This window comes from Dendrobates tinctorius, unplaced genomic scaffold, assembly GCF_039654945.1.
Source record: "Dendrobates tinctorius isolate UK_male_01 unplaced genomic scaffold, ASM3965494v1 ptg000128l, whole genome shotgun sequence".
Lineage (NCBI taxonomy): Eukaryota > Metazoa > Chordata > Amphibia > Anura > Dendrobatidae > Dendrobates > Dendrobates tinctorius.
This window is the reverse complement of record NW_027361796.1, coordinates 12,910,549-12,937,476: the sequence shown is the minus strand read 5'-3', so window position 1 is coordinate 12,937,476 and position 26,928 is coordinate 12,910,549. Positions and strand designations below refer to the sequence as shown.

Sequence of the window (26,928 nt, the reverse complement as noted above, 5' to 3'; positions counted from 1 at the left end):
ACACTACATAGAAAAAATTATTGTGACAAATTCTAGATCTAGCTAACACAACACCGGGATATCACAGGATAATTCAACATCTAGTTTGACTTTGGTCAATGTCTTGTGCAGTGCTAAGTTTCATTAATCCTCTTAAGTGAGATAAACTAAGAGTGATAAAGCTATCGAGGTGGTGAATTGTGAGTTTTGATAATCTTTGCCACATCTATACACATTACACCTTCAGAAAATTTATAACAACCTATTCTAAATCCATAGACATTAATATGGAGTTGACTCAAGATTGCCGCTAGATCAGCTTTCACTATTCTAGAAACGCTTTCTACAAGGATTTTGCAGTGTCAGTGAGTTTTTTTTTCATTTATCCAGAAGAACAAGTGTGATGTCAAACATTGATGTTGGACTAGAGAACATGGCTCACAATCTTCATTTTAGCCTATGCCAATGGTGATTGTTTTGATGTCAGAGTTCTCTGTGGATCAGTCAAGTTCCTTGATTCCAAACTACCCCCAACCTTCCATTTATGGATTTTACTTTATGCACTGGGATACATTCATGAAAAATCAAAAAACAGCCTTTTCAAACTGTTTCCTGCAAAGTTAGAGGCATACAATTGCACAAAATGCTTCTCTTCACTGGATCTATGAGACCTACTCCTGAAAAACAATCTCAAAGTAGTCATGCTGTGACTGTACGTAAATAGGAAAAGGCTCCCTGCACTGTCCCTAGATATGAAACCCTAACAATCCCTGCTCCCAAACGTACTTATAAAGGTGAGAAGGTTTGGGCCACCAGCCTTATTATTCTCCTGTTATACTCTATGCTGTCCCCTCCCCCAGGAGGCCTGGGACAAACAGGAATAACGAAAAGCAACTAACATCCAAAACATTCACCAATGATAGAGAGGTAAATAAGGAAGGGTAGAAATGTACAAACCAAATGGGAATAGGAAAATGATGAATGCATGCAACCCAAAATAGCATGGAATAATCTCCAGCAGCAACAATGATCTCCAACTCAGCACAGTGACTCCAAGGAGCTAGGAAGTAGAACTTTCACTGGCAAAGAAGAGAAGTTTTGGTCAGATTTTATAGAGAGAGGAAATGACTATGTCAGGAACAGCTTTGATATGGAGCTGCTAGTTTCTAACCAGCAAAGAAAAGGGTCCTTAACCTTTTCAGCACCAAAGGAAGTGAAATCCATTTAACATGAAACACAAGCACAAAGGCTAATTGGAAGTTCTGCTATTCAAAATACATAGCGATTTTTTAACCCCAGATCTCCAAAAAGGACATGATCCATTCGTGACAAAAACATTGTCCTTCCTTCATAAAAGTTTACAGTTGGCACAATGCTGTGAGGCAGGCAATATTCTCCTTGTATTCTTCCAAGTCAGACTTGTCACTTAGTCAGCTAGAGAATCATGAATTGTCAATCTATAGAACACATTTTCACTGCCACAGGGCTCAGGTAACATATGCTTTTCAACACTCCATCCAATGATTGTCATTGTTATTGGCAATATTAGTCTTGCATTCCACATGCTATCAAATGAAAACTCATGCCACAAAGATCCTAGTGCATAGTTTTGTTTTTATGCTAATAAACACCAATAACCTCGATCAAAGGTGTCTAAGCCAAAAAGCAAAGCAAATGTAAGAAACAACAAAGACACAAAACTTTAGAGACTTAGGAACGGTCCCCCCTAACAGCATATTGGTAACTATGGACATAAATAACTTATATACCAACATTGATCACTTTAGAGGTATTTCGGCTATAGAGAATTTTCTTGGTAGCTATACGGAATTTTCTTCTGATCAGAAACAATTCTGTGTCTCGTTATTGAATTTGATCCTTAAAAGGAACTGTTTCCTATTCCAAGATCAGTTTTTTATAAGCAAGTTGGGACTGCAATGGGCTCAAACATTGCACAGCCACATGCTAATATTTTTATGGAACACTTTGAATCCTTACACGTCTATACCAATGTACTCTTCCAGAAGCATATTTTCCTCTGGAAGAGATGCATTGATGATATTTTTATCATATGGAATGGAGGTGTAGGGGCATTACAGCTATTTCATACTACCATTAATCAATTGGTTCCCAATCTTACATTCACTAGGCAGTTTGATTTTCACAAAATCAATTTTTTGGATACCAATGTTATTATTCATAGTGATGGCACCCTGTCCACAGATCTATTTGTTAAAAATACGGACAGGAATAGCCTCCTACATTTCTCAAGCTGTTACCCTCTACATGTTAAAAAATCCCTTCCCAAATCCCAATTTTGCCATGTAAATAGAATAGTATCCGATAGTGCTGTTCAGACTATTTGTCTGAATGAGATGAAGAAGAAATTTAAAGACCTGGGTTACCCAGATTCACTATTGAGACCAATAGTATCTCCCAACCAGAGAAATACTACACCTCGAATGGTTTTTGTCAATACCTTTCATCCATTTTCCAAATGTATTAGTGGTATAATTAACAAATATTGGCCTGTTCTAAAAGGCTCCTATCCTAATATCCCTGAATTTTTGAATCCCCCTCTTATCTGTTATAAAAAATCTAACAATTTATGTAACCTTTTGGTTCAAGCGGATATTGGATCTACAGTGCGCAGGGATAAACAGACTTTCCTGGCTACACCTCATAAGGGAACACACCCATGCTTACATTGTCTTCAATGCTCAAATGTAATAAAAGGGGAATCATTTCTTCATCCTAGAACTAGGAAAAGAGTCTCTATCAATGGATATCACACGTGTGACTCCTCATATGTTGTGTATCTGGTGAAGTGCCCATGAGGTCTCGGGTATGTTGGGGAAACTACCCAGCATATCCGGGACCGCATTTCTCAATACAAATCTACAATCCGGTGCAAGAGATTGATGTTACCACTGCCTGCACATTTTTCAGCTGCCAATCATAATGTGGCACAGATACGTTTTCAAGTTAGAGAATCCGTACCGGTATCAAGAAGAGGGGGTAACAGAATTCTGAAATTAAAACAACGCGAGGCATTTTGGATTTATACGCTTGATACTATGGAACCTCATGGTCTAAATCGGGAATATGAGATATTTTCTAACTGAATTGGCTATGTATTGATCATATTGTTATTGTTATACTGTAGGTATCTGTTTTACTATATTGGTCTTCTGGTTATTAATACCATATTTTTGTATCTTACAGGTCAATTAACTGGTTGACAGGTATATATGGCAGCACCTCGCTTATTTCTACCTTTATTTTTTTTCTCTTTTTTTTTCTCTATTTTGGATACAGCCTTTATATAGCTGTTAACGTGGGTTCTATTTGTATTCTTCTTGTCTGCATGAAATGTCTTTTTCCTTTTTTCTTTTCCATTTTTTTCTATTTTTTTCCTTTTCTACTTTTATACATTATGATCTCTAGAAGATTTTTTGTGTATTTTTTTGTATTCTACACACTTTTAGCTTGCTTATAATTCATAACAGATCATAATAATTTTGATTCTATTGAAGTGTATTCACACTTCAGCGCACCTCTCTCTGTCTATTCTTATTCTCAGAAATCAAGTGCAGTTCAGACCAGTTGGCCTCTTTTCATCTTCTACATGGGCGTTTCCGTCTGTGTAAGATCCTAGTTTTAGGATACATTTAGTTCACTTTCTCTGCCATGCATGCTCAGTGTGAATTGGACATCCTGCTTTTTTTCAGGACTTATTCCTGATAATTTACATACTGCAGCTGGGAGCAATTATGTCTGGTTAAAAGAGACGTGCATAGCACCCTCATTACACACTCTCTAGAAGCGCTGGCATTAGACACATATGCACATATCCTTGTGACCCAGGTATATATTTTCTTTTGCATGTTCCATGCAGTGTATTGCCACTTTTTTCTTGGATACTTATGATTCTTTTTATCTTTCAGTCTTCACCTTTTCAACTTTGTTCACCAAGGTAATTATCTTTTTCTTTTTTTTCTGTCTTGCTGCCGTACCTGCCAATACTGAGACCTTATATAATATGTAGATATACAGTAGATGTTGTTATATTTAATATAAACAAAATCCTGATGCAGCAACCTTATATAGTTTATATGGATGCAATGATACTCCACATATAAATGTAATTAAATTTGATTATTGAAATAGTATCTAGTATATGAGAATATAAAGGTGGTTGTGGACATCTAGTCTATTGCTAATATAATATATATTTTTATGACATTCTCATTTTGTGACATTTTTATTTTTTAGATATTGATCTTTGTGGATAAAAGGATACTTCTTTTGTAGGATAATGTTGGATATATTTGTATCTGGACGTTCAATATATTATCCTGATTATTTGTTTAATTTATGTTTATTGTTTATATTCTGTGGTTGTTTCATATGGCTAGTCACATATAAAAAAAATTTGTTTCTATGTTTAGATAAATTGTGAATAAGGCCTTTTGGCCGAAACGTCAATATTTTTTGTCATATAAGCCAAGCATATGTTTCTAACAGAGAAAATATGAAATTTTGAAATAAATCAACACCTTGCATGAAATTAGTGCCTCAAGGTTTTCTCTCTAGAACAAACACCAATAGCCTCAATCAAAGGTGTCTAAGCCAAAAAGCAAAGCAAATGTAAGAAACACCAAAGACACAAAACTTTTATAGAAAGACTAAAAATAAGTTTTTATTATAATATATATATATATTAGTTGAATTTCCTGAAATTCTCATGTCCCCTGCAATCATCACATTACATGGTTTAATGCAGCCACTCAAGGGGCTATCACAGGTAGTATGAATGATGTATGTCAGCCAAGCAGTGCAATTTTAAGCTTTTAAAGTGTAAGGATATCATATGAGCAGTGATGGACAAACCCGAACAGTAAAGTTTGGGGTCCGTACTGAACACTTACTGACTCCGAACATGGACTTCTCCAGGAAGTCTGTGTTAGAGTTCAGGTTTAGCACCTCGAACATCTGCTGTTTCCCACACTGTCATTTGCATGAAAGAACGAAAAACACCGGCCACTCTGATCGGCGGTATAATAATTACTGCAGGTCAGACAGCTGGTATTCTCAAGCTGTTAAGGAGCCATGGATATTGACCCCCAGCCTAAAATAGCTTTGCCCAGCTCTTCTCACTTGCCCTGTGGTTGTGGCATATGGGGTAATATTTTTGGGGTTGATGTCAGCTGTCTAATGGACTCCCATCACTAGATAGGAGATCAGAGAGCACAGTTCAATCCACATAGTGATAGAAAAGAAGGAGGGCCATTTTAAACCCCTCAGTACTCAGTGCTAATTTGATCTGACATATGGCATACTTGTCATCCTCACCAGATGTCTTTCCAGTCACTGGGATCTTTCCAGCCTATAATTTAATATTTGATATTCTACTTGCACTTTGACCTATTTGCTCTTTATCTTGATCTGCTCACAGTCTAATTTTAGCAATTACACTATTTCTTATTATATCTCAAATCTACAGGTATAATAGCATTACAGTGCCTAAAATGTTATTTAATTCGCAACACTGTTCATTGTTTTATCTACAGCACTATTTGGACAGCATCACTGTCTAATTGGATGAAGAATATACGCACATAATGCATAGTATATATCACTATAGTTTTGCTAGTATTGGAATTATCACAACTTTGCTCAGCAAAATAAAGGGAATATTTCTAGACTCTACTCATTTATTATTGTTCATTGGGTGACAGAGAATTCTATTCACCAATATAATTTGATAGATTGGACATTTTTAGACACAATGTTAATAATTACAGGTGCTTCTCACAAAATTAGAATATCATCAGAAAGTTAATTTATTTCAGTTCTTCAATACAACAAGTGAAACTCATGCATTATATAGAGTCATTACAAACAGAGTGATCTATTTCAAGTGTTTATTTCTGTTAATGTTGATGATTATGGCTTACAGCCAATGAAAGCCCAAAACTCATTATCTCAGTAAACTAGAATAATTAACAAAAAAACCTGCACAGACTTCCTAAGCATTTGAAAAGGTCCCTTAGTCTGTTTCTGTAGGGTCCACAATCTTGGGGAAGACTCCTGACTTGACAGATGTCCAGAACGCAGTCGTTAACCTACTCCACAAGGAGGGTACGCTACAAAAGGTCATTGCTAAAGAAGTTGGCTGTTCAGAGTGCTGTATCCAAGCATATTAAGGGAAAGTTGAGTGGAAGGAAAAAGTGTGGTAGAAAAAGGGATAACCACAGCCTTGAAAGGATTGTTAAGAAAATACCATTCAAAAATTTGGCAGAAATTCACTATGAGTGGATTGCTGCTATAGTCATTGCTTTAAGAGCCACCACACACAGATGTATCCAGAACACTGGCTACAAGTGTCACATTTCTTGTGTGAAGCCACTCACGACCAATACACAACGTCAGAAGCGTCTTACCTGGCCCAAGAAGAAAAAGAACTGGACTGTTGCTCAGTGGTCCAAGGTGCTGTTTTCAGATTAAAGTAAATTTTGCATTTCATTTGGAAATCAAGGTCCCAGAGTCTGGAGGAAGAGTTTAGAAGCACACAGTCCAAGCTACTTGAGATCTAGTGTGGAGTTTCCACTTCTCTAAAATTTCCTGGTAGATTGCTGCGCTAACTTTGGCCTTGATAAAACACAGTGGACCTACACCATCAGATGACAGCTCACAAAACCATCATTGATTGTGGATACTTCATACTAGACCTTGGAAGTCAAAGTCCCAGAGTGTGGAGGAAGAGCGTAGATACAGACAATCCAAGCTGCTTGAGGTGTAGTGTGAAGTTTCCACAATCAGTGGTTTGGGGAGCCATGTCATCTGCTGGTGTAGGTCTACTTTTGTTTTATCAAGACTAAAGTCAGCGCAGCCGTCTACCAGGAAATTTTACAGCACTTCATGCTTACCTCTGCCAATAAGCTATTTGGAGATGGAAATGTCATTCTCCAGCAGGAGTTGGCACCTTTCCACACTGCCAAAAGTACCAATACCTGGTGTGGTGTAGTGATTACTGTGTCCACTAGGGGGCACTGTGTGAATGTCCCAAGAGAGAGGATGAGTGGCAGAATCCTGAAGGACCATTATGTATCTCAAGGTGGGTGGCCTTGAGATGGAGACTTATGTATGTGTGTTGATCAGCAATGATATTGCTGAGGTGTTGTTTTAATGTGTCAGGGAGAAGTCTCCAGGTAACTGGGGAGACGGGCGGACGCAGTTACCTGCAAACCCACCCAGGGGGTGTGTTTGAGAACATTGTGATAAAAATGTGTGAATGGTTCAAGGACCTGTGATGAGGTCATAGCCATGTGACCTGGTGGGCGTGGCTATGGACCTATAAGGTGGCCAGGATAGGTCACATGTGGTGAATGCTGTGACCCGGTTGGTCCAGTGTGGAAGGTCCCACTGAGATGGGGCTTCCTGGCTAACATCCTGTGAACTGGCTGTGAGTAATGGCGGCATGTGCCTGTTAGATCCCTGGAGGGAATGAACGTGTGCAACATGGGGAAGCACCATGAGGAAACCTTGGCAGGGTGAGATAACTTGGGGCTAGGAAGCCTGTGCATTGAACAGTGCATAATTTATATGACTACAGGATAACAGAGGGAAACACTGTAATGGACACTATGCTGATTATATGCTGTTTTCTGTTGCTGTGATGGTTTATGATGCTGAATAAACCGAAGGGACTATGATTGTTTTGTGGAAAACCCATGCCGGATCTGGTTTTGTGGTGGCTAAGCGAATATCCCCTACTTGAATGACAGCGCTACCTCACAATGGTTTAAAAACAACAGTATCACTATGCTTGATTGGCCAGTAAACTTGCCTGACCTTAGCCCCATGGAGAATCAGTGGGGTATTGTCAAGAGGAAGAGGAGAGACACCAGACCCAACAATGCAGATGAGCTAAAGGCTGCTATCAGTGCCTTAGGTTGATCGCCTCCATGTTCCGCCCCCTTGATGTAGTAGTTGATGCAAAAGGAGCCTTAACCAAATACTGAGTACATGTACTGAACATGCATTTTAGTAGGCCAACGTTTTGAATTTTAAAATAATTTTTCAAGCTGGTTTTATAACGTATACTAATTTTCTGAGATAATGACTTTTGGGTTTTCATTGGTTGTAAGCCATAATCATCATTAACAGCAATAACCACTTGAAATAGATCACTCTGTTTGTAATGACTATCATTGACAGCAATAACCACTTGAAATAGATCACTCTGTTTGTAATGACTATTGTAATAGTTTGTAATAATAATATTTGTAATAATATGAGTTTCACTTTTTGTACTGAAGAACTGAAATAAATTAACTTTTTGATGATATTCTAATTTTGTGAGAAGCACCTGTATATGCCAATAATGACTAATAGTGCTATCATTACTCTAATGCACAGTCAAACAGTGATATAAAGTACACATATTTATACTATCCATATGTATGTGTGTCCCACAAATTAATAGCTGTAAACAAACATATAGATGCTAATCTATATTACCTCTTTAGATCTATGTAGGAGGAAAATGACACACTGGATAACCATCCCAGAATCCTTATCCAGAAACATGCGGGATCAACTGAAATAGATACATCCCATTTCTATGCAGTTGTTCATCTTGCAAAGAAGAATTTCAGCATCAGTGGTAAGGAGTCATCAAGAGTTAATAACAACATAAAACTAGAAATAGTGAAAAAAAATAATAAAAATTAAAAACAAAAGTATAAGACACACAAGTTAAAGGTAAAAACCAAATCCAGAAACATAATATTATAAATATGAAACAACTCAGTTGCTCGATGAAGCCATCCTGTACCATTGCGCCCAGAACTACAATCCACCTGCATTCTTTTTGAACTAATAAGAGTTTTCTGTCTCCTCTCCTTTATATTGTTTCAAAAACAGAATGAGGCCTACAAAGAAATGAACACAATACCTACAGTCAAATATTACAGAGGTTAAAATATTTATCTGAGGTTGTTTTGCTGCCTCTAGAACTGGGAATCTTGACTATGTGAAAGGCATCATGAAATCTGAAGATTACTAAAGGATTTTTGTTCACAATGTACTGTAGTGCCCAGTGTCAGAAAGCTGGGTTTGCGTCCTAGGTCATGGGTCTTCCAGCAGTACAATGACCTCAAACCTACTTCAAGAAGCACCCAGAAATGGATGGAATCAAAGGATTGGAGAGTTCTGAAGTGGCCAGCAATGAGTCCGGATCTAAATCCCATTGAACACCTGAGGAGAGATCTTAAAATTGTTGTTGGGAGAAGGCATCCTTCAAATATGAGAGATCTGAAGCAGTTTGGTCCAAAATTGCTGATGAGAGGTGTAAGAAGCTTGTTGATGGTTATAGCAAGCAATTGACTGCAGTTATTTATTCTGAAGGGTGTGCAACCAAATATTAAGTTGAGGGTGCCAACAATTTTGTCTGTCCCATTTTCGGGGGTTTGTGTGAAATTATGTCCAATTTGACTTTTTTTCTCTGTTTTTTTTGTGTTTTTCCAATACATACAAAGGTATTACACATGTGTATAACAAAACATGTGCAATTGCAATCATTTTCTAAATCAATTTCAAGAGTGCCAACACTTTTGGCCATGATTGTAAGTTTTCTACATAAAGGATAAAAGGTTGGGCAGGATTTTGCTCAAAAACATTGTGCTCATGTTTATGTTCTTTTAGTTTACTATTTCAGTTCCTAACAAAGCAATAATGTCCTTTGGGGGTTAACAAGGTGCATAACACTCCATGAACTCCCAAGCTATAATCTAAAAGGGTTTGAATGTTTCCAACTTCAAATTCCTCCTGGATTGTTTAACTTTCCTTCACATTTATTAGTCTCTGCTTAAAGACTGGAAACATTTAGTCTTGAAGAAAACCTTTCTTTTTATTGTCTCCCTTCTACATATATAATAAATAGTCCTATAGCCAACAAGGTACTAGTATTTTAATTGCTAGCTGCCTGTACTTTGCTTAACAAAAGAGGCAAATCAAGACCAGTCACTTTATTGTTCTCCAGCTCTACGTTTCTCAAGGAAAAACCACCTGTGCTTTAATCTTTCTGGTATACTAGGATATTATGCGACATCGGAAGAATGGAACCTATTATTTAGAAATCCTTTGCTCAGCTTGGGTCATGTTTTTAACAGCAAATACATTGTTCTATAACTAGCACAAGTAGAAAAATTGAATTGAGCTTTGATTCTGTAGTTGATTTTTTGAAGCAATTCTTTATAGCCTTCTCTAAAGTGAAAGCATGTTTCTAAGGCAACGTTTTTCAATGCTTTCTTTATGTCTTAGGGACCCAACAAATTCTTTAAGTTCACCTGCAAATAGTTTGCTTCTTTTTTCTCAGTGACAAATCAATGGCTGTCTTCAATAATTCAGCTAGCTGCATGACTGCCAAATAGTGTAGCACCTTTAACTTTCATACAATGACTACGTCAAATGACAAAAATACATGACCGGGCCTAAGACTAAGGGATGAAGTCCACAGAGAAAGAAGGTGAAGATGGAGCCAATAGTGGTTAACCAAATCTGGTGAATTCAGTAAAACATCATAGCTGAATGTATTGACTCTTCCACAACTTGTAGTCTCCAACCTTCAGGAGCAACTGAACCCCTTACTTGTATTAGGGCTCTCATAGCAGTACCACATGTTGCTGATGCTCTTACCATATATTCTATTGCTTTATCATCTTTATGTATTATCTGTCAATTAAAAAGAAAAATGTAACACTGTGAAAAAGAAGTGGTTTCTTTATTTACTCACATAGAATCATAGAATCGTAGAGTTGGAAGGGATCTCCTGGGCCATCTGGTCCAACCCCCTGCTCAAAGCAGGATTCGCTAAATCATCCCAGTCAGATTTCTGTCCAGCCTCTGTTTGAAGACTTCCATTGAAGGAGAACTCACCACTTCTCGTGGCAGCTTGTTCCACTCATTGATCACTCTAACTGTCAAAAAAAGTTTTTTCTAATAACTAATCTGTGTCTCCTCCCATTCAGTTTCATCCCATTGCTTCTAGTCTTTCCTTGTGCAAATGAGAATAAAGCTGATCCTTCTACAATGTGACAGCCCTTTAGATATTTGTAGACAGCTATTAAGTCTCCTCTCAGTCTTCTCTTTTGCAAACTAAACATTCCCAAATCCTGCAACCTTTCCTCATAAGACAGGGTTTGCAGACCGGTCACCATTCTGGTCGCTCTTTTCTGAACTTGCTCCAGTTTGTTGATGTCTTTTTTAAAATGTGGTGCCCAAAACTGGACACAATATTCCAGATGAGGTCTGACCAAAGAGGAGTAGAGGGAAATAATGACTTCACGTGATCTAGACTGTATGCTTCTGTTAATACATCCTAGAATTGCATTTGCCTTTTTTGCTGCTGCATCACACTATTGACTCATATTCAGTCTGTGATCTATTAGTATACCCAAGTCCTTTTCACATGTGCTGTCACTTAGCCCTATTCCTCCCATTCTATATATGCTTTTTTCATTTTTATTGCCCAGATGTAGTACTTTGCATTTCTCCCTGTTAAAAACCATTCTGTTAGTTGCTGCCCACTTCTCCAGTTTATTTAAATCTTTTTGAATCCTCTCTCTCTTCTCTAGTATTAGCTATCCCTCCTAGCTTTGTGTCATCAGCAAATTTAATCAGTTTACCCTCAATTCCTTCATCTAAATCATTGATAAAGATGTTGAACAATACAGGGCCCAGGACAGAGCCCTGTGGTACCCCACTTGAGACATTCTTCCAACTGGATGTGCAGCCATTTGCGACCACTCTTTGGGTCCAATCACTAAGCCAGTTATGAATCCACCTAACAGTTGCCTTGTCCATTCCATACTTAGTCATTTTTTTCAATAAGGATTGTATGAGAGACTTTGTCAAATGCTTTGCTGAAGTCAAGATATACTATATCTACAGCATTTCCTTGATCCACCCAATCAGTGATACCATCATAGAAGGAAATTAAGTTAGTCTGACATGACTTATTAGTTACAAACCCATGCTGACTCTGGTTAATCACTTCATTCTTATCCAGGTATTGACATACATGTTGTTTAATAACATGACATTGACACTTCATATCGCCACTGTAGCCAATCATTGAGCTCATTAGCGCCAGTCGTGTACATTTGCATAGACGCTCAGTTCAGTGATTGACTGCAATGGTGATGTGAGCTGTCATTGTGACGTCACCACTGTAGTCAAAATACTGAGATCACAGAAATGGCAGGAAGTTAGTGCTGGATGTGGGAAGGATGACTACCTGCTTTATTTGCCATGTTATGTATTCAAAAGTATTTTGGGTCCACTTTTCTTAAAGTGTAAAACAATTATAAGGTAATAAAGGTTGTTGTCCCCTTCTCAATTAACAAGTTTGGTCCCTTAAAATAACAACACTTATACTCACCTCCGGTGTCTGTGCCATTCCAACGATGTCGGCCCTCACTCTCCCAGGGTTCTTGTGATGTTGTTATGTCACATGATCCCTTTACCCCATCACCACTGGCTTCACTCTTCTCATATTTGTACGAATCAGACATCAAGAGGAAGGCAGAGCTATGGTTGGCCACCCACTTACTCTTGTTGACTGATATGTTTGAAGGCAGTGAGAGTGAAGCCAGCACTGATTAGCTGCAGGAGTAGAGTGACATAACAATGTCATGTGAAGGAGAGTGAGTGCCATCACTGCTGGAAGGGTGCAGGCATCGGAGGTATTTGTGATTTTATTTTAAAATACATTTGTTCAAAAACATCATTTTATGGATTAAATATCTGTCATGCAGACAGTGTAGAGGGCCTGATGTTTTAAAATGTAGCTTTTCTTTAGAAGTGGCTTGTCATACAGAAATAGTGAACATAACATTAAAGAAATTTGTAATATACTTTACATTCATGAGTTGTTGAACTTTTATAGCTGCGTTGCCTGGACCTCTCCTCAATTGCCTGATGCCAGCTTTTTGATGGGGGTGGTCCAGATTAGATAGCATGGCCTCCTGCACAACACAAGTCCATCATTTTGAACCTATAAGCTAACATTTTGATTCACAGTAAGGCAAAAACCCCAGGAGACAAATGCTAATTGCTCTAGATGGCAATTATTCTAGATCCCTTGATTAATGTTGTAAGAAAAAGTCCTACTGAGAGCTGGAAGAGTCGGGAAGAAGTTCCACAGACGATCTCTTATCAAGCTGAGGTTGAAGGTTTATTCGGAGATACACAGCAAAACAGATACAGAATAACAGAGGAGTTGGAATATGCGGGCAAAAACAGGAATTCAGACAGGCAGAGATTCGCTAGGAAGTCTGGCGATGATAAGGCTCTGTGCCCTGGCCATGGTGAGGCACAGTGGCATGATGGCGATGGAATGGCCCCGATCGACAGTAACAGGGGCTTCTTATACATTATCAGAACAAAGAAAGCTGCATTTTGCCGCAGAGGGCGTTAACATTATAATTCTAAGGCGTTTTCATGGTAATCTACAGAAACGTGGTTTAGAAAAGAGAATATAATGACATAATACGAAGATATTAATTAACATTTCTCCAAGCAACACTAAAACCCATAAGTCATTGGTATCTATGGCTACTGTCCTAAAATCTTATCATTGTCTCCAGTCTAGGTCCATAAATTCTTACATCCTGACATTTTAACTACTCTACTCTTCGCTACCACACTATCACGTATAAGCATACTGACCATATATTTGGTAACCTGTGACCCTATTGATTGATCCAATCTTCCTCTACGCACATCGGCTGAGGTTGCTAGGAGGCATGATCTCATTTTCCATCCTCCATTTAATTCATTTTATCAGCTCTTTTGTAAAAGTTGAATCTTCTCTAACTTTCAACAAAATGGCTGCTAGAGACAACATGGCCGCTCAGTATATTATGACTGACCATTCTCTTACAAGTCCCCCTCTTGTACTCTATCCAGAGTACAACATACAGTACTGTAATATTCATGGGTGAATTACTGAAAATAAGAATATTGAGGTAATTCAGCACTTTATGCACGTGTGTTTGTAAGGCAAATGTCCTTAAAAATAGAACAAACACATAATAAAAAAAATAATTCAAATAGTCCCGAAAAAATAAGTTGCACAATAGTCAATTCTTTTGGTCTTGTCAATTCTTTTGGTCTTTTTCTTCTCAAGTTGCACAATAGTCAATTCTTTTGGTCTTGTCAATTCTTTTGGTCTTTTTCTTCTCATTCTTTGTCTTCTGGATTTTCCTTATCTTCTCCCCCTCTCACACTATCAGAGTCCCACTGTATAGTGTGAAACATCTTCTCCTGATCATCCAATAGGTTCATGGTCCCAGGAGTCGAATATGAAAATCTTCAGCGGACCTGGAGAAAATAGAAAAAAAAGAGTGGAGTATCAGTCCTTACCAGAAATTTCAGTAAAATAATTAAGAAGTCTACACTGATTGATATGAACCATTTTAATCACCTTTTTAGCTTGAAAATTTGAGCAAAGACTTAATCATTGTTGTTGGGATGTAAAGCACTAGTCTATCATTAACCCGTTTGTAGTACAAGCATTCCCCCTCAATGGGCAGGGACTCAAGGGAATTGAACAGAGATGAGTCTCCATCCTTCTCCTGTGCTTTTACGAGATCTTGAAGAGAAGAATAAACAAGGGGGGGCTCTCGGGGTTTTTTTTAGTAACTGCAGCGATGACTTCTTGGGGATATTTGTCCTCGCCTGTGAGTGCAGCTTCCCTGGCTGCATGATCTACATATGCATTGCCAAGGATGTGAGGGTCAGGAATCAACCTCTGGTGTCCTTTGATTTTACAGAAGGACCATAATTTTGGGAATTCTTTACCCCGTTGCTCAATTTGTTTTAGAATGTCTGCATGCTGCAAGGGCTTGTTCTGAGAATCAACCATCCCCCTAAGGGCCCATACATTAAGATATAGAGTGAGTGACGACATGACATATGCGCTATCACTGAAGATATTCATTGGCTCTGGACACACGAGAATGACCTGTAGAGCTGCTTCCAACTCAGCTCTTTGAGTGGAGAAATGACCAGGGAGTTTATACTGCAGCAGCAATGGCTTAGCTGGAAACCACACAGCAAAGCCTGTGACGTAATGCCCCTCATGCCAATAGCGAGCTCCGTCAATATAGGCACAAGGGATTCCCTCTTGAAAGTCTGCTTGGAAGGGAGAGGGAGTAACATTAGCCTGTTCAATTTGACAATCGTGACTTTTTCCTGCATACTGCATCATCTGGGCTAAGTGATATTTCTCACCCACTTCGATTTGTAAGTCTCTAGTCTCAAAATCAATGATCCATTGGGCCATTCTCTGTGAATTAATACCTGAAGCTTTTCCTTTCAGCAAAGTTTTTAAAGTGACATGTGGGGTCTGTAGAATTAAGGGAGCAAATCCCACTATATGCTTCACTTGATTCATAGTCCAGTGCACGCCCAGTAGGTGCTTCATGCACTGAGTGAATCCTTTTTCCACGGGAGTAAGCAACCTAGAATAATAACCTAGGGCATACAACTGACTAGATACCTCTGGGCTTTCTTTGGGCCATTTTTGTAGGAGCACAGAAGAAATAGAGATATCACCGGTGTGAGTCTGAATGTAGAAAGGCTGGGAAGGGTCAGGGTTAACCAATGCAGTAGCTGCCGTAAGGGCGCGCTTTAATCCCTCAAAAGCCTGTAAAGCTGCTCCCTCTACATTAACAGGGTCAGAGTCATTATCAACATTTTTCAATAAATCATACAGTGGTTTAGCCAAATAAGCAAAATCTTCAATGAATTCTCTGGAAAAATTAATAAGACCCAAAAATTTTCTGAGTTCAGTAATATTAGTTGGTATGGGGACAGCCTGAATAGCTTTAACCCTATCATGCATGGGCTTCTTTCCTTCTGCTGAGACAGACACACCCAGAAATGTAACCTCTGATTTCATCAATTGTACTTTATCTAGACTCATTTTGAGACCTGCCTCTTGTAAAGCCTGACAAACATTTTCAAGGGTTTCTCTGTGTTCACATTCATCGACAGTTTGAATCAATAAATAATCAACATACTGTAAGACTTTGTCTCCGTAACCAAGGGATTCTAACATCTGAGCTAATGCCTGATAGAAATACACAGGAGAACTGTGAAATCCCATGGGCAGCCGCGTGAACAAGTATTGCACATTCTCAAAGTGAATGCGAAGCGGAGGGCAGATTCAGGTGTTAGGGGTACTGAGAAAAAGCCATTTGCAATGTCCAAGCAAGAAAATACTTTACAATCACTGTTCAGCTGCGACATAACTTCAGGGACAGATGCAACAAGGTGAGCAGCTGAGGGAGTGTACTTATTTACAAGTCTCAGGTCTACTACCATTCGAAAACTGCCATCTTCCTTTTTTACAGGTAGAATAGGACTGTTACATGGAGAATTACCTTTCACAACAACACCTTGCTTCTCCAATTCACTGACTGCAACCCTTATGTAAGGGATGGCATCCTCAGGAATACGGTACTGACGCTGGAAAGGTGGCAGTTTTTCACCATCAATTTTAACTTGAGTTTGCATTAACCCACAATCAGTTTTCTTTGAGATCCACAATTCAGGGAACTTTTGCTTCAATTCATTCTTTAAAGCATCATTGTCAGTGTTTTCAACATTTTCATTAGCACATACTCCGAAACTAGCAATGGGTAATTTATGACTCTCCTCCTCCTCTACAGGGACAATTACAGAACAGATAGTGGCTTCTTTCTTCTGCCACAAGACTTTGTTACATAAATCAATAACAATTCCCATTGCTCCTAAAACATCAGTTCCCAAAATAGTGTACCGTAACTGTGGGTTTACCCAAAAAGCGCATCGAAGACCTCTTTGCTTCGATCCCCCTGTGTCCTGAAATCTCAGGTTTACTGGACGACTTTTTTACTGCTTGAATACAGGAGCCCCCAAATTCTACCCAAAATGGTAGTCTCAGGCAGTCCAGGGGGTGACTGCAATTTGTGTCTTTTTTACTGAAACTGAGGCTCCTGTATCGATGAGGATGTCCTCCCAAGGCAGCCCCTCTATTCTCCCTCTGACATAAGGTCTACCGTCCCTGCCCAGGGAAAGGGGGGCAAGGAAGGTAAGGGGAACAAAGGGAGCACTCCATCAATCAGTGTTACCTGCCGTGGGAAGCCCGAAAAATCCATCATCCCCTCCACCTCCGACCCAAAGAGATCCCTAGTCAGGGTCCGGTCCCCATGTTCCCGTAGCTCCTTAGTCAGCGGAGCAAAGGGACGAGGAGGAGTGACCCCTCCCTGAATAGCATGGACCTCCGGGCGCGGATGAGTGAAAGCTATTGGGGAGGGAGCAGGAGCAGAAGGCTCCTGTGAGACTGGGTTAACCATTTGAAGAACGTTGTACTGCTGATACTGCCTAGGGTCATTCACTGCTGGATACGGAGGTCTAACTCCGAAAGGTGGTCTAGAGAACTCCCGGGTCTGTTGGGGGTTAAATGGTGCCCGGGGTTCTCGGGGAACAATCCCTGGCACAAGGCTGAGACAAAAACGTCTAACATGTCCCAGATGTCCACAAAAATAACACAAGGGAGAACCTCTCATGGGATCCCGTGGGGGCTCTGCCGAACGGGACCTGCCCATTCTCGGCAGCTGGCTGTACCCCCCCGGAACTCCTGGCCTCCCGGAATCAGCAGATACACCCCGAGGAGAATGGCACGCAAAAACATTAGACTCATCACCCTTCACCTTGGACTGCATCGTCCTAGCAAAATACTCCCTTACCTTCCTCCCAATTAGGCAAATTTTTAATAAATTTAAGATGGATCAGGAACATTTGGCCAGGGATTTTTTTCTCGGGGTAGAAGCAGCATCACACCTAACCTAGGGTCTGCATGTGCTGGAGCTGTCGGAACAATATATCTTTCCTCAACTGTGTCTGCATAAGCTGGAGCTGTTGGGACACTATATCTTGTTATGTACTACTTTACTCATTCTCCTAACTCTTCTCCATTCTACAACTGTATTTACATCAGCACTGTGTCTTGAAGCTGCAGGGTCCATCTGTGACATAACTGCTCTCAGCTGCTGCTGCTGCTCGCACCCCTCCTCTCTGTGCTTCCGTGCTAGCTCCAGCATCTCACTCAGCTTTTCTGATCTCTCCCTATACGCTGCCCCTCCCCGGGTGATCATGTTAACATATTGTTGTGTAGACTATTTATCAAGAGCCTGATCAAAGGTTATGACTGTCTTACACAAAGCCACTACTTGGCTATTAGCTTAACCTAGTGAATTCTTTCTATCCAGTTCCCTGTTCTCGGTGGTAAACCAACGCATACAATTTAACCACGTGGTTTCCACATTAACCCCCTCCAGCTGGGGTGTGCCAGCATATTTCTCTGCCTGCTTCCGTAACCACTCCATATTTACAGTGGTCTACACAAGGACGAGTTTTACTCTGTCCTAGTATCAACAAATGCAATTTAAGCAAAGTTAGATATTCACACCTCTCAGATGGAAGACCTCGCTGCAGCTGTTTGGGGTCGACCAGATATCAAAAGAGGTGCAGCCGTGATTCCAGCCTCACTCGTTATGCTTGCCAAGCGTCTCCCCACGCCCTTTTAAAGCTTCTTGCTACCCGGCACAACAAATTCTCACATCCTTGTAGATAGCTTCTTCTTAGTTACTCATCTTTTTATAGTCTTTTTCTTTGTCCGTGGTTTTATTATAAAAAAATCGGGCAGGCGGTTTCAGAGCGATCACGAGAGGTTCTCCTTCAGGCTGACTTACTTTGACCGGTTTAACATATGGCCACACGCGTTTCTTTTATTTTTTCTCTTCCTCTTCCCACCTCCAAGCCCTCATCTGCGGCTTCTTCCGGTGGTTCTTCTGGAGGCAGCTCTCCGGAGCCGCTCCTCCTGGCTGGCAATCGCCACTTGTAAGAAAAAGTCCTACTGAGAGCTGGAAGAGTCGGGAAGAAGTTCCACAGACGATCTCTTATCAAGCTGAGGTTGAAGGTTTATTCGGAGATACACAGCAAAACAGATACAGAATAACAGAGGAGTTGGAATATGCGGGCAAAAACAGGAATTCAGACAGGCAGAGATTCGCTAGGAAGTCTGGTGATGATAAGGCTCTGTGCCCTGGCCATGGTGAGGCACAGTGGCATGATGGCGATGGAATGGCCCCGATCAACAGTAACAGGGGCTTCTTATACATTATCAGAACAAAGAAAGCTGCATTTTGCCGCAGAGGGCATTAACATTATAATTCTAAGGCGTTTTCATGGTAATCTACAGAAACGTGGTTTAGAAAAGAGAATATAATGACATAATACGAAGATATTAATTAACATTTCTCCAAGCAACACTAAAACCCATAAGTCATTGGTATCTATGGCTACTGTCCTAAAATCTTATCATTGTCTCCAGTCTAGGTCCATAAATTCTTACATCCTGACATTTTAACTACTCTACTCTTCGCTACCACACTATCACGTATAAGCATACTGACCATATATTTGGTAACCTGTGACCCTATTGATTGATCCAATCTTCCTCTACGCACATCGGCTGAGGTTGCTAGGAGACATGATCTCATTTTCCATCCTCCATTTAATACATTTTATCAGCTCTTTTGTAAAAGTTGAATCTTCTCTAACTTTCAACAAAATGGCTGCTAGAGACAACATGGCCGCTCAGTATATTATGACTGACCATTCTCTTACAAATGTCCCATCTCCGAAATCTAGTACTAAAGTAATAACCAGCAATATTTTATTTTTTAAGAAAGGCATGCAGGTCCTCCTTGCACTTGATTAGTACATCAAACATTACGACATCAGTTCCATAATCTCACTGCTCCTACAGTAATGAATCTGCACCTGTTGTCATGATTAGGCTTCTTTTCTCTAGAAGAAGAGACCCCTTGTCATATGATGTAAAAGTTTGAAAGATCTCTGTTCTGTCCAATAATATATTTGTACATTGGAATAAGATATCTACATGTAACCTGATTTTCCAAATTGATAACCTGTCTGCTAACGGGCCCATGAGATGGGGGTGCCAATGTTAAGTGACATCCATAAGATGCAGACATCATTACAGAGAATGATGCAGGAGTTTACCTTAAGCTTACCTGTGTATCTGAGTGACTCAGCACAGCAGGCATGATGATGTCATTACATTGTGCCTTCTGTATGGACGGAGCCTCAGACAGCGCACTACACTGACCGGAGTAGATATCAGGGTATCAGCAGAAGGTGAATAGTTTGCATTTTTTTATATTATTATTGTCAGTATTTGTAGGGGACATGGTTCCTTGTGGGGGCATCATAGTGTGTGCGTGTGTGTGTGTGTGGAGAGAGATACAGGGCTATTAAACTGTTTGTAAGGGTCCATATACTGCATTGGCCATCATATTGTGTGTGGGAGTTCTCAAACTGCAAGTTAGGGTTATAGTAGGCATCATTTTGTGTGCGGGGCTGTAAGGGGCCTTATACTTTGAGGGGTTGTGGATGACATCCTAATGTACATGGGAGCCCTTACACTGCCAGTGGGATCTGTGGGGGACATCATATTTTGTGTAGGAGCCCTTAAACTATGTATAGGGTTGTGGGTCCTCATATTGCATGTTAGGACTGTAGGGAACAACATATTTTGTATGGGAAGCCTCATACTTTGTGGGGGGCTGTGGGTGACATGATACTATGTGTGCGTGCTCTCACACTGACTGCGAGATCTATTGAGGAATTCATATTATGTGAAGGAGCTCTCTGGGGGCTGTAGAAACAATTCTACTGTGTATAGACGGCTGTTGGGCCATCATGCCATATATAGGGGAGCTGTGAGGTCCTCATATTGTGTTGGGGCACTATAGGAGCATCATGCTCTTGGAGGAAGTATACTGTGTTGGAAAAACTGTGCACAGTATTATAGTTTGCTAGAGGCTCTGAGGTATCAGGGCCTCATTCAGATGCCTGTTTTTTACATCCATATTCTATCTGTTGTTAAATATAAAGCAAATACTCATTATAATCTACGAAGCCATTTACATATCAGTGCTTTTTGTGAACTATACTTTGCATCCTCACAAAAATAATGTCCAAGAAGTATCATTTCTCCTTGCGGAGAATGACATGCTAAGCATGTCGAGATGAGGAGTCTTAAAGCTGCAATGCTCCACTGGGAAATATGCTAATTAGGCAAATTGTCTCTTCAAAGAGGAAGAGGACTAGAACTCTAGTGCCGCCTATTGGAAGTAGCAATCCTAAAAGTCAATGTTGACCCTTTAACGAGCCAGAGGAGCATTGCGGCTTTAAGACTCCTCATCTCGACATGCTTAGCATGTCATTCTCCGCAAGGAGAAATGATACTTCTTGGATATTGGTCAGATGCCTCTCTCACAGCAAAGCTAGATCTCACACTTTGCACTGTTGAGGGGAAGTACACCGAAACACAGTGTCTGTAAATTGAGATTCTGGCTTGGCTTTTATCCTAAGTCATATAGCAAGGCTCGTTAAAGGGTCAACATTGACTTTTAGGATTGCTACTCCCAATAGGTGGCATTAGAGTTCTAGTCCTCTTCCTCTCTGAAGAGACAATTTGCATAATTAGCACAAAAATAATGGAAATGTCTGTACTGGGTCTGCATCATATATTTATATTTTGGACAATTTTTTTATGTAGGAGGGGCAAGTAAGAACAATTTGTGGTTTCTCAGTGGCATTTTTATTTATTACTTTTTTACTTGCTATTTTTTATTTATTAATTCACTTTATTTCTCACTCATTTACCACATTGTGCCACCTTTAAGATTATAAAAGACCTTTGAGGTCATTCAGTTCTTTTCTTGGTTCTCTGGCCTAGAGCACCATGATAAGACCTGCCTACAGTCTGGGGCTGGGTGAGGACTTATTTTTTGTGTGCTGAGCTCATGTTTTTTTAACAAACACAACAAAAAATACCACTGTGTTTGTCCATTTTGCCTGCCACTGGCATTGCACCCGCTTATAAATAGACCAACCCTCATCACTAGTGCGCCTAGGCTTCATTATTGAGCTGATTTTTTTTGTTACCATTTTGGTGTAGATGCGATGTTTTGATCACCTATTGCATTTTATTGCAATGTTGCGGTGACAAAAAAAAATGAAATACTGATTTTTTTTCTTTTTTTTTATTGTTACGCTGTTTACCAGCTGGATTAATTTTTTTCTACATTTTGATAGATCAGGTGATTCTGAATGCAGCTATACCAAATATGTGTATTTTTTTACTATTGCTTTATTTTGAATGGAGCAAAAGGGGGGTGATTCGAAATGTTATATTTAAAAAAAGTTTAATATTTAAAAAAAAATTTTTTTTACTCGCTTCAATAGTTTCCTTAGGAAACTTGAAGCTACAATCATCTAATCGCTTATACTACACATACCAGGGCTGTCTAGGTGTAGTAAAAATCAACCTCCATTATGAATGCCGGCCAAGGGCCAGCATTCATAGCATATCAGCAAAGGCAAGCACGGGAGTCTTGTGCAGACCCATGCTTGTCATGCCAACCCATTGGCTCCCCGCAATTATGTGACAGGGGTGCCGATGGCCGGGTTTTTGTGACGTGCTTCCAACAAAATCAAGTTAAATGCCACTCTCAGAGAATGACAGGGGCATTTAACATGTTAACTGCCACAGTTGAATTGCGTTTCCACCCGTTGCTGTTAGGGGCACATGACAGCTGAACAGATCAACTGTCATGTGCCTGAAAACATGCATGCTCAGCACCGGAGCCCGCATCAAAGGGGGATGCATGACCTATGACGAAGCTATACGTCATAGGTCATGAAGGGGTGATAGGATTTTTAGTGTTTATGAAGCAGCTACTTCATGACGCATTAAACAAGTGACATGTTATACAAGTCATCTGTCAGGAGATTTTCCTGTGAAAATACAGTCGAAAAGAATACATTTAATAGATGGCCTTTTACTCTTTTATTTTACCCAGGTTATTTATGAGGCCAACATGATAATTTTTTAGTCTCTTATTATTTATGTAATTAAAATATTTATTCTTACTTTCTTTGGCAATATGTGAGTATGTTAATGCATTTATACTATATTACGTACTAGTTGAATACCTGCGGCTTGGCTCTCGGAAAATATGTTAAATTGTTGGTTATGGTAGCTAAAGTAAAATTTACAGCTGTCGTACCAAAGGATGTCATCTAGAAAGATGAATTGTATCTCCTAATATTTTGCAGAAAATGCTTGGACTCGGGATTTGTTCCTGACATGTATAAAAGAAGTGGTTCAGGAAGTAGATCTAAAGGTGGCAAACTGAATTTGATCAGCACATACAAGTTGATTCCAAGTTAAACTTCTTTGCTTGACAATGTTTGCATATCATGTCCATTTTGCCAGTTATGACTTTATGATGTGACCTATAGTCTTGAATTGGGTTGTAGTGTAATGCTTCGAATCTCAAATCAGCCTGCCTACATCTTTTCACATGTTGCATATGTCGTATGGGGTCATTTTCACAATGTTCATCTTTTTGTTCAGATGTTTTAGGGTGGTGTTTGTGTTTTATGTGTCTAGAGAGGTCTGGTGTTTGTGTGGCGTGTTTTGGCATTTGTGTGGTTTTGTGCTTGTGGGTTGCTGTATGTGTGCTCTCTGTGTGATGTTTGTATGATGTTTGTGAAATGTTTGTGTGTTGTGTGTGATGGTGCTGCCCCTTTGGCAGCGACTCTTTGATGCCGTCACTAAAATCCGTCCCTGTCAGTCACAACTGTTGCTTTCCCCTCAGCACTTTTTCTTTCACCTTCACATTTCTCCATTATATGTATAGGGCCTAACTTCGGGGGGCCCAATCACATGACGGGGGGACACTAGTGAGATTTAACGTGCGTGGTATACTGCCCCTGTGGGTGGAGAGGGGGGCGTGCCAAATTTCACCAAAATCGGGCGAGAACTGTGTATTTGTATAGAGTGGGCTACTACATATTTTGAGTTTTATATATATACATACATTCAGACAGGTTTAGGGAATACAAAAAATTAAGTGGGGATGCTTCTTTAAAGGCTAAGTTAAAACTGATTATTTGTGGGTACTATTGTCCAAGTGACCCTCAATCCATACATTTGATATGCTGTTCAGCCTACTGGTTAATAATAGGTCTATAAATGTACTGCCTCTTGTTGGGTTCTGGACAGATCTTTTATTACCTCATTATCTTTCATTATTGTCAAAAACCTTTTTCCTTTACTGGACCTGCAGGTTTCTGCTCCCAAATTAATGTCATGGTAGTTAAAGACACTAATGATAATTACTTTGCTCTGATTTGCTGCATCTATTTGCTTTATAAATAGATTTTCTGCTGTTTCTGTTACACTTAGAATTCCTATTAGTATTATAATACTCTTTCTCCATCCCCTTATTTCAACCCATGCGGACTATACATTTTCATGGGCCTCTCATATATTATCTAGCAGAATTGGCTTTAGGAAAGCTTTTTCATGCAGCAAACCTTTCCCACTTTCTTTTTTTTGTGCAGTTATTCCAGAACAAACTGTAATTTTGTAAACTAACTGCCCACATCACCATTGTTTCCGCTATATTTTTTCCAACCTTGTTAATTCTAACTCTTGTTAGTCAAACTTTTATTATCAATATATACAAATACTTAATATATTTTCTGTACCTTTATTTGTCCTCTCTGTATTAGCTATTCTAAAACACTGCCACATTCTGTTCCTACTTTCATTACTTAAGCCCTCCATTCACATCAGACTAATGTCGGCTGAACTTGGCAAAATTGATGGTTTCGGAGAACAGTCTAATCTGCGTGTAGACCATGGACACATGATTATCAGAGGCGTTAGCAATCTGGTTTGTTCGGTTTTGGACTGTCGATAAATCTCTTCTCTCTGAGATAAGCTTCTGCCACAGATGTCTGTCAGCGACTTTCACATAGATAACACAGGAGAGCTTGGCAAAGTGAACGTTCCTGATGATAGAAGGTGAGGCTGAGGTAGATGATGGCAGAAAGATTGGCCAAATCTTCGTTCAGTTGACTGCCATTTAAGTTGTATTTTTCTCTTCCTTAGAGTAATTGTCCTAGTTGCCCTGCCCCAGTCGTTGGTTTAAAAACTTGTCCAATCCTTGAGCCATTGTTTCTGGTAGCACAGCTTCACCCTTCCCATTGAGGTGAAGTTCATCCTACCATACAACCTGTAGCAGAGAACTTGACTCAGTTCTCTAGTAACCCCAAACCCCATTTTTGCATCAGTTTCTAAACTTTACTGCATCTCCATTTGGTGGAACAAAACTTACTTAAATTTATAAATATTTTTTAAACTCATGATCTACATATGACAAGCCAACTTATACTTCAAAACAGTTTCATATAATAGTATTAAAGTGATTAACAATGCATGAAAAATGCTTTGTCTATTTAGAAATAGAAATGTACATAATATTACATTTACATACATACTATCAACAAAACATGGAAAAAAAATCTTTATATCATTACATATAGTGTAAAATTGCATTTGTAGGTCCTAATTTTAAGAAACATTTGTGTTTATTGATATTCATAACTCTTGTGTTACAGAGTCCATTTCTCCATTCTCGTCTACATTTTCACTCAGTTGTTCCCTGGAGCAGAAACTCATATCAACGTTTCTATGATGCAATTCTGCTATATAACAAACTACTGATGCTCCATGCTTATTGCTGATAATGGCCGGAGGGAAGAAGAATACATTTCCCATCCTAGCTGAGGTACGTCCATTAGAGCCTTTGACCTTCATTCTAATGAAATGCTGTTAAGCAACATCTTGAGATGTGCACTCTGCCTGCAGGTGATGTTAAACATAGGCTTTCCCTAGGAAGAATAGCATGCAGAGCTATGAAAGACAGTACATGTTCTGGTCAATAATGCAAATATATAATCCTAAAGGTGTGTCATTATAGAGAAAATTGAGACGGGAATAGGAGATTGATTTACACAAACTCATTTTAAATACAGGAAAATCTTCTTTAAACTAGATTGCTAACTTCATTTTTAACTTCATGGACTCTTCTTTAGAGTGCCCTTTAGCCAATGTTATCTGTATATTTAAAGATCTTGATACAGATACTTTTAAGAAGACTCAGGACAGATTAAAACTTAACTGAGCTGTATCGGGGTCTTCATATTTATTCTTATTTATAGACTGTGATGCTCTTTGATAAATACAATTTGCTCTAAATAATTTCCCTGCATGTCATGTATTTTATGTATGTTGGACTTGCGGGAGACTCTTTTCTCTACTAAACACCATAAATGTCATACGTATTATCTGTCAAGTAACTACTTGAAAAAAAACTTTCTCAAATAAACTGAGAACCAGGAATTATGAATCTTGGAAACACATCTATCAACTGGAGGCCTCAGATCGTATAACAAAATCTCTTGTGATCATATGAGTACAGGAACTGCTTTGAAATTAGAATGAATAAATGTTCTTTTAACCTAATTGTCCTAACTGGCATTATTTTTTTTTTTACAAAATTCAGATCACTGTTCATTTGTTCACAATTCTATTTCCAACATTAAAAAGGAAGTATTTAAAGAAGCTTAAGATGCCAAGTTTTTAAAATGAATAGATGGAGAATAGGAAACAAATTAAAAAATTAGTCAATGAAACACATTTATGGCCTATCCAAAGGAGCTAAGCTCCTTTAGTAAGTAAAGGGGGTTTTACACATAGCGATATTGCTAATAATATCGCTAAAGCATCACCAATTTGGTGACGCAGCAGCGATATCGCTAGCGATATCGATATGTGTGATACTTACCTCCGACCGGCTCCCCCACTGTCCATCACTGATCGCGCGAGATTGCGCAGCTCCATTTCTCGTCAGGCGCTTCCTGCTGGGCTTCCTGCTGGCGCCG

General features: G+C 39.4%; 1 long non-coding RNA gene across 2 annotated transcripts in view; it reads left to right on the top strand.

The window, feature by feature from the left end:
- Window positions 1–3,692: 3,692 nt before the first annotated feature.
- LOC141047598 (uncharacterized) overlaps window positions 3,693–26,928 on the top strand; it is a 47,579-nt gene continuing 24,343 nt past the window's right edge. Inside the window, exons 1-3 of one of the 2 annotated variants that reach the window (XR_012219842.1) lie at window positions 3,693–3,846; window positions 3,927–3,955; window positions 25,603–25,772. This is a non-coding gene — a long non-coding RNA (uncharacterized lncRNA). Of the gene's footprint in view, window positions 3,847–3,926; window positions 3,956–8,910; window positions 10,751–25,602; window positions 25,773–26,928 lie in introns of those variants that run through there. The other variant, XR_012219843.1, reaches the window with a different exon arrangement.